The sequence below is a fragment of the Lactuca saligna genome, chromosome 1 (genome assembly GCF_052625555.1).
Source record: "Lactuca saligna cultivar CGN05327 chromosome 1, ASM5262555v1, whole genome shotgun sequence".
Classification (NCBI taxonomy): domain Eukaryota; kingdom Viridiplantae; phylum Streptophyta; class Magnoliopsida; order Asterales; family Asteraceae; genus Lactuca; species Lactuca saligna.
Genome location: NC_136417.1, coordinates 113,237,621 through 113,252,502, shown reverse-complemented (window position 1 = coordinate 113,252,502; position 14,882 = coordinate 113,237,621). Strand labels below are relative to the sequence as shown.

Sequence of the window (14,882 nt, the reverse complement as noted above, 5' to 3'; positions counted from 1 at the left end):
GCTTGCTCATGCTCTAGGGCCGGCCCTGGTTGTTATTTGTTCAAATCTGAGATAAAAAATCAAGGTGTTTCAGATCATTTTGTAAAAGATGGATTTAAGACTTGGAACAAGAGAACATCTCTAGAACTTCATAATAATGGAAGTCCACACAATACGGCAGTCCAAAAGTGTCAAATCTTGATGAACCAAAGACAGTCCATAGCCACTGCTTTTGATAAGCAAACCGAGTTGATGAAAAACAAGCATCATATTAGATTAAATGCTTCCATTGATTGTGTTTGATTTTTATTGCGACAAGGATTCCCTTTTCGGGGTCACGATGAAAGTGAAGACTCAAGTAACAGAGGTAACTTTCTTGAACTTCTTTAATTTTATGCTGATCGAAATGATAAAGTGGGAAGTATTGCTTTAAACAATGTTCCACGAAATTCACAGATGAAAAGTAGTTCTATTCAAAATGACATAGTTCATGCTACAACGAAGGAAACTATTAAAGTTATTATGAAAGATTTCAGAGATGATTTTTTTGCAATTTTGGTAGACAAGTCATGTGACGTGTCTTGTAAGGAGCAAATGGCATTGGTTTTGAGGTTCGTAAATAGTCAAGGAGTTATTACAGAAAGATTTGTTGGTATAAAACATGTAAATGATACTTCAGCTTTGTCACTTAAGGCGACTATTTATTCATTTTTGTCAAAATGTGGATTGAGTCCATATGGGATCCGAGGACAAGGCTATGATAGATCTAGTAACTCACGGGTAGAAGTCATTCAAACGATTGAGATTATGAAGTTATAATACATGTATATATTATCATATAATTCAAAATAATCAATATATTATATCAATTTAGTATATACAAATTATTATATCAAATTTAACAAAAACGTTATTGTTATATTTAAAAAATAATATATTTGTAAAGACTTCAACTATATAGGTGTTTCTGCGCAACGCGCGGGCATTCGTCTAATATTATACTAAGCCCGTACCATGCAATAAGGCCATGTGTATAACTCATTTCCAAAAGTCAACTTGGAGGAGGAGTGGACACCTAGACTTATAAGCCACTAACTTATAGTATTTTCGATGGATATGGGGTCATTACATCCTCATTTATTTAAGGAGTCAAGTAAAGAAACACAAATTCTATTGGGGATGAATAGTAGGACACTAAAGAAGCTCGTTCGTTAGTGGAATTGTGGGAGTAGTGGTCCTACTTTACTGGAGTTTTTTTTAAAGTATTTAAACTTTCATGTTGTAGTCTTTTATCAAGTGGAATAAAAAAGAAATTACCCTAAAACTTTTGTTTCTTCTATTCTCTTCTTGTACAGAAACATAGCAACAGTGACAGGAGGTGTAAGAGAAGGATATGGCTATTAACCGAAGCCATTTTGAGAAAGAATGGTGATGCTCTTGCAAAGTATGGAAGCTCGTTATAAAGGACAAGATTAATTATAAAAGTTAAAACAGTCAAAAAGGGTTTTAATCATGATTACTCTTGGTAAGATATCACATAATCTACACCTCAGCCATTCTCATTAAATTAACATGAGCAGAATGTAAAAATCCCTAAAGGGTCGGGAGGCAATGCCCCCCAGATTTTTACATACCAATACGTTGATATTCAAGTATATACATCTAAGTAACTTCAAAAAATTAGAAAACTAATCTTACAAGTTTCAAACTCCACAAAAAATCAGAGCACCAAAATAAATTATGAAACTTGGTAATAACTCTATAAAAAATCAAATAACAAATGAAATACAGAACTTTTTAATTCATTGAGAAAATACAAAAGCCTAATATCTCTATGAGAAGAAAAAATCTACGAAAGTTCACCGGAAGATATACCTGTCGAAGTGCTCACCTCAAACGTTCGTTGAACCGGAGACCTTTATGTGAACTGTTGATAATAATGAAGTAGTGTCAACTTGGAAAAGTTAAATACTCTCCTGAAATAATTCCATTGTTATTTTATGAGACATTCATATAATTGAAATAAGAATAAAAGCTAATTATTAAATAATAAAAACATTTATTATATCGATCGATAAAACAGAGCATCAACACTCGGTTAGTCTAAAAAATTAGGTTTGAAATTTAAGCGTCTATATATATATATATATATATATATATATATATATATATATATATATATATATATATATATATATATATATATATATATATATATATATATATATATATATACATAATAGCCGTTTATCCGCGCTAAGCGACGGGTGCGAATAGTTTCATTCGGAAATTAGTTGTAGAGGTGATTTTAACGAATCTAACATTCAAAGGATTGTTCGTGAACCGTTCGACGGAAAGTTTGTTTATGTTTATTTATTTAATAACAATCGAACATAAACAACCATCGTTCATGTTCGTTCGATTTGTTACGGACTTAGGTGTTGTCATCAATATATTATTGCATAAATAGTTTACACATGTAACGCACCAACAAAAAAATATATTTCAATAAACTGTTTTGTTTTGAGGATTAAGGTTTAAGGTATATGTATAGTGTCTATGGATAATGGTTTAGGGTTTAGAAGCTAAGGCTTACGGGTTATAGTTTAAAACTTAGGGATTACAGTTTGAGATGTAGCGTTAAAGTACAAGGATACAATTTCTCTTTTCTTTGGTAATAATAAAGACTAATTTAAAAGTTCATTTAAGTGACGATAATATTGATTTTAATGTTATTTTAATCGGTTTTACTTAAGCTTATAATCAAATAAATGATTATATATTAAAATAAATATGAATAGATTATTCGTATTTTATTTTCCAATTTATATGGAATAGTATTGAATGTTTATATTTCTATTCTTTATTTTTTTTTTTAAATATGGTGATCCAAAACTTAATTTTTTTTTAAATATGGTGATCCAAAACTTAATGAAGCTATATTCTAAAAATAATAAAAACTAACTAATTTTTATTGATTATATTTAGCATATTTACATTGGTTATTGAAAGATAGTGAAAGTAAGCATAATTTTTGAATTTTGTTGGTTGCATGAGTTTTTAAGTTGTTTTCCTTCAAAAAAAATCTTTTTTAATTTTAAATAGAAATTAAAATATTATTCATAATCTTCAAAATATTTAAAATCTTTAAAATTTTAATTGGAAATTATAATACAAACACTAATATGTTCTATTGGCATTAGCTTGCTATGACATCACCAAATACATACAAATAACATTAACGTTCTAAAACTTTCTCAAAATTTTCACCTAAACAATATGCATAATACACTTAATAGTGTATAAAACACTCTCCACAATACAATTATACAATATATTAAAGTTATCAAGCCTTAGCAACAGTATTCTGTAGTATTTTTTTGTCAAATTAAGTCCTTCAACTATGCTGTAGTTGCTGTTGGGGTTTGCCATTCTTTTAGCTGCTTTCTTATGTATTTTAAGTTGGGTATTTTTTTTTTTTTTTTTTTGGTTCACATCTTCTTGCTGGCGTGCTATTTGGTATGATACGTGTCTTCTTCCTCGGATCTACTTTACACGTGTTTCTTTTTTTCTTCTTTCGCTTTCTTCTTCGATAATCTTCACCGACTTGCCTTCTGCTCAGTTGTGCTCCTCTCATCGACTCACCGCCTCATCTTCCGATCAAACACTGCCTATTTATCTTCCAATATTCGACCTCCTCCCTTCTTACTCCGATTTTCATCTGATCATTTTTCTATCTACTCCGTTTTCCCGATGCTTTCCCTCCGGATTGCTTCAATATAGGGTCATCGGAAATTAGTGAGGCCGACTTCCAATTAAAAAATAGACGCAACCGGTGTGGAGCACCGATTTAGTAAGCTGAAGCCATAGGTATACCCCTTCAGTATCTCAATCCCCTACCACCATTATTCCATTTCCGCTTGTTGTTCCCACCGTTTTTTTCTCTTTCTGTTTGTTCTGATCCTGGTTCAAACCTGTGATGTTGACACGGGTGGAGAAGAACCACGTACCCGCTCCACTTCCGTCTTGATTGTTGGGTGCGACTGCTCTACTCGATTAACTTCTGTCCCTTCCTTTTATTGCTCTATTTTTCCAAGCCATCGATCCATTGAATCATTGAATCGAAGTTCTTCCTCATCTGTTTGTGTGTTTGACTATATGTGTGTAATCTCCATCGGAAGTACATGCATTACCCACCCACATGTTCAATTCCAATTATCTTCAGCTGTAGCGATTAAGGTATCATCCCCGTTTTTTCACCTTTCTATGCCTTTCCATGAGGATATGTTTGTATATATATGTCCATCTTTTACTCCATTCTAATGACTCAGCTTGCATCTCCAATAGCCGTTTCAGCCTATCCGGACAAAATGGTTTTGAAGCCCCATTCAGTTATGGTTTCATTTTCAGCAGGTATATATTTCTCTCTCTCTCTCTCTCTCTCTCTCTCTCTCTCTCTCTCTCTCTCTCTCTCTCTCTCTCGGTATTTTTGCATCTGTTTATAGATTTCTGGTCCAACATCAATATATCTGTCTGCACTCATACACACACAAACACGAATAAATGAAGGTTGGTTTCCGGTTCCTTCAATGTTTTTTTTAGAGTTTTGGCTATAATCTACATAAAAAGCACCCTCCAACTGTTCGACAAAATGTCTGAATGAAATGTGGTCAAAACTGGTTGTGGTTGAAAAGATAAATGGTCATGCTACCAACTTTTTTTTTTTTTAAATTTTATTTTTTTTATCATGGGTATTAAGCAAGGATTCGTTTTAATGTTTCATTTGCTTTGATTCTGTATTTATTTGATTTTCCAAGGAGAATTGGTATTGTATTTTTTACCTGTTACTTTTAATATCTTGAGCTTCATTTGCAAATGTGATTATTTCAACATACCAATCGAATGACTGAAACGTTAATGCTACATAATTCATTTTTGATGTTGTATATTTGTTTAGCTCTAGGAAAGTAAGCATAAAACAACTGTAAAGTCTATAACTAATGATTTGTTAGATTATGTTTCATTTGACAGAAAAGTTTTGCATCATCTGGTGGGTATGATTTTTAACTACAAATACTACAACAATTTGTTGCAAACGACTGAAGGTAAAGCATATTATTATAATTTTAGATTTAAATGTAGTCATTGATCAATTATTATTATACTGCCTAAAGGTCATCTTGAACTCTTTATCTAGGAAGGGTATTATTGTCCAGTCTGAAAATAATGAAAAATTAGAAACTAAGGAGAAGTTAAAGGATGGGAAAGTGAAAAAAGAGAAGGATGTTAAAGATATGGGTTCTCCAAACAAAAGAGAGTAATAAAGTATGTGATTTTAACTGATGTATTGGATCCATTAATTGAGTATATTGAAAATTAGGGAAAATTGCAATAAATAATGTATTTTACCCTTTCTGTAACAGTTTCGTTCCTCTTCACTTTCACTGGATTCTCTCTTGGATTATGATGATAATGATATTGAAGAATCAACATTTGAGGTGAGTGGTTTTATGCAATTGTTATTATTATTATTTTTTTATGATTATCTCATCAAATTCTTTATAGATAAAATAAAACAGTTCTTTGATTACACTTTTGATTTACATTGCGGTTGTCATTATTTGTTGAAACATTAAATGTTTCAGTATCAAATGGGTTCAAGGTTTTTACATTTGTACACGTTGATTAAAATCAATATTGATTAACGATGCACTAATTTTTATTCCCATTTTCTTATTTATTTTGTTGTTTTTGTATTACAGAACTTACAGATCAAATTTGTGGCCAAAAGAAACCAAAAAAAAAACACGGTATGTTATAGCTGATTTCTGATTGACCTTTTCATTCTCCCTTACTTTACATGTATATTAAAAATAAAAACAAAAACGACATTAACCAATTTCTTTGTGTTTATAATGACATTTGATGTGCCATATCATTATATACTTCTGTATGGACCTTTGATGTACCACCTTTGTAGATGTTGTCACTAGAAAAACACTAGCCGTTGCTCTTGATTAGATTGATTAACAAAATTTCATATAAATTAGGAATCTAGGAATAAATTTAATCCTCGATGAAGGTTAATCTCTCAATATAGAATATGATAGATAATATTTGAATCACATCATCATTATGCTCAATGAAATTGGGTTTTGTGTTGATATTACTTCACATGCATCTTCAGCCTAAACGTGTGTGCTCCTATGAAAGTCTGTATATACTGAAAACAAACTGCTGAGTGAAGCAGATTTGAAAGCAATAGATAAGAAGAGTTAAAGATGCTGCGGAGTTTACATATGAAAGCCATGCTAATCAGGAACTCTAGAAATCGAATGTCAGTCTGACTTATCGCATTCTACTACTGGAGCATACATACACATACAAAAGAGACAGACTCCTGTAACGGATCCTCTTCCAATCCTTTTGGCTCTTACAATAAAAAGGGTTTTCGTGGTGTTGATGGTAAAAATGAAGCATCTTTACTAGTTTTAATTAAAGATTACAATACAAATACTACTACTCGTTTAATTACATAGTGTATAAAAGTCACATAAAAAGTAAAAAATAAAAAAAATAACAGACAACTAAGAAACCATAAAATGTACAGACTAAGATAAAAAAAACATCACCAAAGCTAATAATGGCAACCATGTAAGGCTGTAACACCACTTATAACAACCTATTTATAGGTACCCAAAGCAGCACCAAGAGATTGTGACCACCATAATCGATTTTCTTGCCAATTTTCCTTTTATGGGAAAAATATGCAAAAAAATCCGTTTTTCTTAAAGTCAAAAGTTATTTTATGGGGAGATTTTTTAAAGTTGTATTAGTAATTTTCATTTTTGGAAAACTACTAAAAATCCAATTTTCTGAAAGTAACATATGCATAGTGAAATTGCCCATATCAGGGGTGAATTGGGGCAATGGTAAAACCGTCGATAAGTGGAGAAAGTCCTTCAAACAAGGGAGTATTCCATTTAACCAAAACTTTGTAGATTACACTTTAGCACACTCTATATGTAGTAAGCAATGAACAACTTCAGTAATTGGCCAGTCTACTTTCAGGGGGTAAAATGGTACATGATAGCGTCAACGCAAAGGCCAAGAATCCAAAGACCTATTAAATGATTTGAATGAAACCTAAGCATAATAGATTGTATAACTAATTTTCAAGACATGCTTTTTTGAATTTTAATTACTGAATTATATTAAAATACTACAAATAAATTACTCTTTCCAATTAGGAGTAAACTTTTCACAACTGCATTACCTCAATAAATATAAGACTAACTTCTACGATTTGACCATCCATCTAATTTTTTTGTTTTTTTTTTCAACTGCAACGTCAACAGGGTCTACAAATTGAGATAACATCAGTTTATTCTCTCAAAATTTAAAGATATTATACTTCAAGATTTTTCTTAAAGAACCATAACAATGACTAGCAACATGTAAAATATTTTTAGTTTATTGAACAAAAATATACTTGCTTCATACTATGTCAATGGTGGTTCATCCTCCTACAATTTAATTAATCCACAACACATTAGAAACATAATTTTCAAAATCCAAGCACTAAATTCCCATCTTGCTCTATAAGAATAAACAAAAACTAAATAAATAAACAACGAAAGGACTCCTAAATCTAACCATTAAAACCATAAAGAAATATAAAAAATGAGCATAAAAGAATTACATGAAAGGATATTACATCCAGTTTGACCAAATGGTGGTCCTCGCCCCTTTTACATCCCTTCCTTGAGCTTGAGCACCAACATTTACTGTTAAGAGTGGCTCAAAAGGAACACAAAAAAATTATTCATCATGTTGTTAACTAAAGAATGGATTTAGGGACAACATGGCATAAAATAACTTACCACCGTCTTTCCTGAACCTTGACCTAGAACATCCATCACTTAATATCTAACTATACTCGGTTTACAGTTTTATGTAATGAAGAACTTTCACTTAAGTATCCTTTAAGCATTTCAAGATATGGAAAATAAAATAAAATAAACTAAATCATATGCATTTGTGAGTAATCATCGTGAAGATCAGTTATTGACTTGACGATTAAATGAAGTCGGGTATTTTAGATGAAAATCAACAAAAAGAAATAATTTCTCCAGAAGTAATTTCATACCTATCATTGATCCTAGATGTAGAACGAAACCTTCAAAAATGAAAAGGAGAACTGCAAAAGATAAAATTAAACCAAAAAATCAAACAATGAAAAGGAGAACTACAAAAGATAAAATTAAACCAAAAAATCAAACGTATATTTGTGAAGCAACATAAGATAACTTTTGAAAAGGGAAACAGAAGCATGAAAATGAAATGAACAAAATTATATCTTTACAGCAAATCGAAGCTTCTTCCTCCCCCTCGTCTAAAAATAGATAACTTCCTTATGGATATGTATATTAAAGCTACAAAACGAAACCCTGACATCAAATCAAAGCAGCCAAAGACACAAAAACAACAAATATTAAAAATCATGTTACCTCAAACACCGTATCAATGAATATAGTGGAAACAAAGAAGAGGGAGAAGCTAAGTGACGATGTCTAATGTGGAAGGTGGTGGTGACAGTAGTGAGCGAAAGTGGGTGTATGATGGTGGTGATGACAACAACTTGGGAGGGTACCTTATCGTTTCCTATCTTGAAATCGCATACAGGGTCGAGATGATGATAAGGAGTGACAGAGAACTTGGTTGTGAGGGGTTAGCGTTTTAATGAGGTAGAGTATGAGTGGTGGTGGCTAGCATATTTTCGTACGGAGAGAGATGTTATATAAGATTCAACTGATTTTGACCTATTCAATCAACTGAAATTGAGGGATTGTTAGGTTCAATTTTGACGGATTCATAAATGTTGGCTAAAGGTTAGGAATACTTGCTAAAAGTTGAATCGGTCAACTCTTATCTAGAAATTTTCAACCGTAGATGGATAACATCTTATTTTTCTACATGCATAAATTCATTGTAAATATTGAATAAAGTTTTATACCTCTTAAAATTCAGCAAAATATGGTAAATACTTATTAAGGTAGCTCTGATACCATTTTCAAGAGTAATGATCAATAGAATTTTTAGAAAACAAATAGTTTTGTTTTTAGATAATGTATCTGTTTGTAACGAATTTTAATACTTGCTCTTATGAGCCATCTTGCATCATGAATATGATTATTGTTTAAAATTGTACCTAGATTAGTAGGTTTATAAGAATCTTTAAGATTTTGCTCAGAGTTATTTATAGATTCTTGGATTTGCTATATTTTTAAAAGAATATTTCTATTAGGAATACAATTCATCAAGATTTTGTTAGACATAATTAAATGATTTAAGCATGAATTTGGTTAATTTGATTATTAAAAATGAGTACTATTTTAACAAAAATTTCAAATATTATAGAATTAATAGTTAGAATAACTCGAAATGAAATTATCATGGAGAAATAAATACAATGATAAAATATTTTAGATAGTACCTTCTTGAATTAAACTTGAATTACAATCAGTACATACTTCTGGAGAAAGAATTATTTGAAAATCTAAAGACTTTGAACATCTACTAGTAGAAAGAGAGACTCTTGGAGATTTTTTAGACATGGGATGAACATTTTTTGAGAATGAATTTTTTCGTGTGTCTTCAACTAAAGGATAGTCTCTATTTATAATCATCTTGGAGTCCTCAAAGTCTTGAAATCATCTAGTGATATTTTCGCCGTAAGAACCCATGGCCAATCAATATAAATAATTACTTGTAAGTGGTTGTCCTTGAAAGTTGTTGTCATTCATCTTTTGAAGCAATTGTCGTTTGTAATCAATGACCATCTTCTTTTGATAAAGCAACCCATTATAGAGCATCTTCTAAAGTTTTTTGTCTTCATATCATCATTGATTATAGATTTGATAATAATTGTTTATACATAAATACATGAATACATACACAGTATATATGCATTCGTATTTGAAAAACGAAATTTTGATAATAGAAGAAACGAAATTACTACATTTAAGGTATTACATCAAAATTTATGGATAATGATTTCTTATTCTTCATAAATACATGAATACATACACAGTATATATATATATATATATATATATATATATATATATATATATATATATATATATATATATTCTTGATAATATTTAATTACTGCTTGTTCACTAGCTTGAGAAATCTTCATTTTATCCCACCATTTTGACCGAAATTGGCAATTAAGCCAAGGAGGAGAGGAATCCTTTGCTTCTTGATAATGAAAAGTCCAAGACATTATCCATGGAACTTTAAATATCATGGTGAATTGTAACATGTATTCAAATTCCGGAATTTGTTGAATAAACAATTCTTTAAATTTGAGATATCCAACGTAAATTTCTTTTGGTAAACAATTTGGAAGAATTCCCATATATTTGTACCAATTGATAAACCATGTTGGATATTCACAATTGAAGTTCAAATCAAAGAAGATAAACCATGAGTGTGAATAATTCCGAATAAAGAATGCCTTGGTTCAGGCGTCTTGATAATCATAGTAAGAAAATCTGGGATAAGCAGGATAACTTATAAGAGGTTTTTCAGAGTGAAGGTTTGGAACCCAACTTTCTGGAGAAATGATTTTGATAATATGAGCTTTGCTAAAATCAATGTTTCCCTCTTTTGAATTAGAACGGTGAACAAAATTGACTGAATCAGATTCTTGCAGAATAGTTTGATAATATTCTCGGGTTTTATATGAATCAACATAAAAGGTTTTCCCTTGTCCAATGAGATGATTTGTGAGAATATGAAAACCTTGATGTAAGTTATGGATTTGAAAATTTTCAAGAATTTGAACTCTTAGGAAATTTGGATTAAGAACATAAGGAGTTTTTGTAGAAGGGCTAGGAATAACAGATTTTTGAGTTTGAGGAGTGACAGGTTTTGCAAACGGGCTTATTGTGTCGGACGAAGTAACTTTTGGATTAACAAGTTTTGACTGAATGATATTAGAATAAAGTTGTGAATTTTTAGAAGTAGGAGTTAAAGGAGAAAGACGATTTTGATTTTGAAATGGAACAAGCTTTTGAGAGACTGGAACAAGATTTTGAGAGACTGGCTTCTTGTCATCATGTCTGGAAGAGGATGACGAACTCATTTTCCCTGGAAAAATTCTCGGGAAAGAAAGTCAGGAAGCGAATTATTTTCTCACTTTATAAATTCTATTTCGAAATCAAAGTTACCTAAGAGGGCTTGCCAATGAGTAAAAATTTGCTTGGAAATAATATTTTTTACATCTTTTTCTAAAATAGTTTTTGCAGATTGACAATCTATTCTTAGTAAAAAAAAATTTCATAAATAAATCATCTTCAAATTTCTTAATACATACAACAATGCTTAAAATTTCCTTTATGACAGTTGAATAATTTTTCTATATATCATTCCATGCACCAGAGTAGTATCGAACCAATTGCTCTTCAGTTGAGTTAACAAATTTTTATTTTAAAATTCCTCCGAATCCACTATCACCAGCATCGGTTTCAACTATGATTTTGGCATCGGGATGAGGTAAATTTAAACATGGCAAAATAGGGACCTTTTTTATTTATATATTTAATTATATATGTATGTTTTTGAGTCCATGGTTCAGGATTGTCTTTTAATCTATTATAAAGCGGTTTACATATGATCCCTAAATCTTTGAAAAAATCATGGATATAATTTAAGCATCCTAAAAATCTTTGAAGTTGCTTTTTATCTTTAATTTCATCAGGAAATTTAGTAGAAAATTGCAAGCTTGTTGTAATAGGTCTAATAGTGTTTTTGACAATATCATGTCCTAAAAAACGAATTTCATTTTTAAATAAATGCATTTTTGCTGCAGAGACAGCTAAACCATTTTGATAAATTAAATCATGAAATTGATTTAAATGTTTAAAATGTTGATCAATTGATTTTTTGAAAAAATTAGGACATCGTCAATATAAGCAATAGCAAAACTACTTATAGGAGTTATGATATCATTCATAATATTTTGGAATTCAGAAGGAGCATTTTTTAATCCAAAAGGCATTACATTCCATTCAAAATGCCCAAAGGGAACATTAAAACCAGTTTTGTATTTATCTTCCTCATGAAGTTGTATTTGCCAAAATCCTAATTTCATATCAAACTTTGAAAATATTTTTGAATCATAAAGCTTTTTTAGCAAATTTCTTTTATTAGGAATAGGATAACGAATCCATTCTAAAACTTTGTTTAAAGGTTTATAATTGATAACTAATCTTGGTGATCCTCTTTCTAATTCTGCGGCATTCATAACATACAATGCTGAACAAGACCACGGTGATTTAGGTCTTATGAGTTTTTTATTTATTAAATCCTAAATTTCATTTTTACAATGACTTTCTAATTCATTATTCATGTGAACCACTCTAGATTTTGAAGGAATATCCTTTTCATTAAAAAAATTTATACATGGTAGTTTTACAATATATTGCTTTCTATTCCAAAAGGCATTAGGAATATTAGAACAAACATTTTTTTTCAAATTTTAATTTTAAACTTGTTATTTTATTTTGAATATTATTATCATTTAATTGCTTAGTTATTTGAACATTATTTATTTCTTTAATAAGATACTTGGCTTGTTGCGTTTTATAATTAAGGACATTAATCGTTGAATATAAAGGAGGTTCACAAAATTTAAATATAATTTCCTTTCCAAAAACATTGGTTCTTATACCATCATCATGAACCATAAAATGATATAATTTTGTAATTAAAAGCGTTCCTAGAATTAAAGGAGAATAGAGATCTTTTACTAAAATTAGGTGAGTTTTATAACAGTAATCTTGGTCATTACAAATATGAACATCGGAAACTTTATAATTTACAATTAATTTTGTACCTCCGGCACCAGTAAGTCTAGATGCAGTTTTTTCATAAAATTGTGTAGGAAAAATTCCTTTTTGAATACAATTCATATCAGCACCACTATCAATTAAAGCAGTTAGGTTGATTTTAAAATTATCTTTGACTAAAGTAATTAGAGTGTTCCATTTTTGAGAAACTTGATTATTTATAAGTTTACCAATAGTTATATTTTCAATTTTATTTTCTTCTTCGTTATTAATTTCTATATTTTTGTTTTTAAAAGTAGAAGGTTTTTCCTTTTCTAAAATTAAAATTTTATTTTTTATTTTTTGTTTTACTATTTTTAATTCTTCTTGAAGTTCTTGCATAGAGATTGGTTTTGCTTCAGTAAATCTTTCATATATATATATTAAAATTTTCATTATTAGCAGGAGTTATGCTATTAGTTTTATTAAGCATCTGTTTTATTAATAATTCTTGGATAGTTTTATCTTTTATAGAATCAAGAGAGCTTAAAAGATCTTTATCATCTTGTGAAAGAACATTAATGGAACTACTAGTAATTACATTGATTAAATTATTACAGTGACATTTACCAATACACTCGCAAATATTAAAATCTTCTGAACTTGAAGTAGTATTTTCGAGAATATTTAAATCATTTGTTTGAAAATCAGAAATACTTTCATCGGAATCTGAATCAGTATTTAAAATAATTTTTCTTATTTGTTCTTTCAAATCTTCAGAGACATTCAACTCATTTATTTTTGTCTTAGCATAACAATTATTAGCTGTATGACCATTACGCCCACATTTATGACAAATAATAATATCTTTTGATTTTCTTTTAGATTTTTTATAATTTGGTTTATAAGGTTTTTTAGATTTCGAAGCGTAATCTTTGTCCGTTTTATAATTTTCTGGAAGATTATATTTCTTTTTCCTGAAATATTTTGAAGATCTTTTCTTAAATACTTTAGATTTTGAAGTAGACGGACCATTCAAGGGCTGATAACCGTATTGTTGGCAAAAAATTCCCAATTCATTTTTACTGTTATTTCTATCTTTTTTGAGTTTTTCTTTAAACCTAAGACCAGCACAAACTGCTAATCCCTCTTTATTAATATAGTTTATTAAATCTCCATAAGTTAAATTTTGATAAGGGATGGTATTATTAAAAGTTTCTCTTAATTTTTGTCTAACTCTTTCTGCAAAGAGTTTTGGAAGGTCAGCAATAAAACGTTCTTTACAATCAGGTCTTAAAAAAACTTTAACAAGATAATTATCTTTATACCATCTAAAATCAGTAAGTTTTCTGCAATGTAAATTCATTAAAATTTTTGAAGTTTTTTCTTGAAAAGTAGTAGGATCTCCTATAAAGTTTTTGATAATAGCAAAATTTAAAGTGTTAACCATATCATCTTCAAACGTTTGTATTTGTTGATTATTTTCTTGTTTTATAATAGTTTTCTTAGCAGATAAAATATAATCTTTTTCTTCCTGTGAAATATAAAAATCCCACCAACCTTTAAGACTACCAGTAAAACCAGAAGTAATAATATTAACAATTTAGAGTTGGGTATTATTATGAGCTTTATAAGCATTATCAACCATAGTCATTTCTTGTACAATATTCATAATTTGATGTTCAGAATGGCCATCAATATTCCATTCATAAACAGAATTACCATCATATTGAGAACGATCAAATTGAAAAGTTCGTTCTTCAAGTTGAACATCTGGAAGAGAGGGTCTATCCCAAAAATTTCTTATAGTTGGTTTTGGATTTTTTCCGAAAGTGCTTTGCTTTGATTGATGAATTTTATTAAGATTTGAAAAGTCATTAGTGAGTTGATTAATATCGTCATTTGTATCAAATTGTTGAGCAAGAGTTTCAAAATTTGTTTCACTATTAATATCACTATTTTCAGATTCTTCATTTGTAAGAGTATTAATATTATTAGTGTTTGAGATATGAAGTTTTGAAAGTCTTTTTTCTAATTCGTTAATTAAATCTGTATTTCCTAGAT

General features: G+C 29.6%; 1 long non-coding RNA gene across 2 annotated transcripts; it reads right to left on the bottom strand.

Annotated features, from left to right (window-relative positions):
* Window positions 1-7,511: 7,511 nt before the first annotated feature.
* LOC145043525 (uncharacterized) lies at window positions 7,512-9,239 on the bottom strand. 2 transcript variants are annotated; one of them, XR_013681051.1, is made up of 3 exons: window positions 8,490-9,239; window positions 8,345-8,414; window positions 7,512-8,179 (listed from the first exon to the last, which is right to left on the bottom strand). It is a non-coding gene; the product is annotated as an uncharacterized LOC145043525 (long non-coding RNA). The 2 variants fall into 2 exon arrangements; XR_013681047.1 differs by having other exon boundaries at window positions 8,345-9,239.
* Window positions 9,240-14,882: the final 5,643 nt, after the last annotated feature.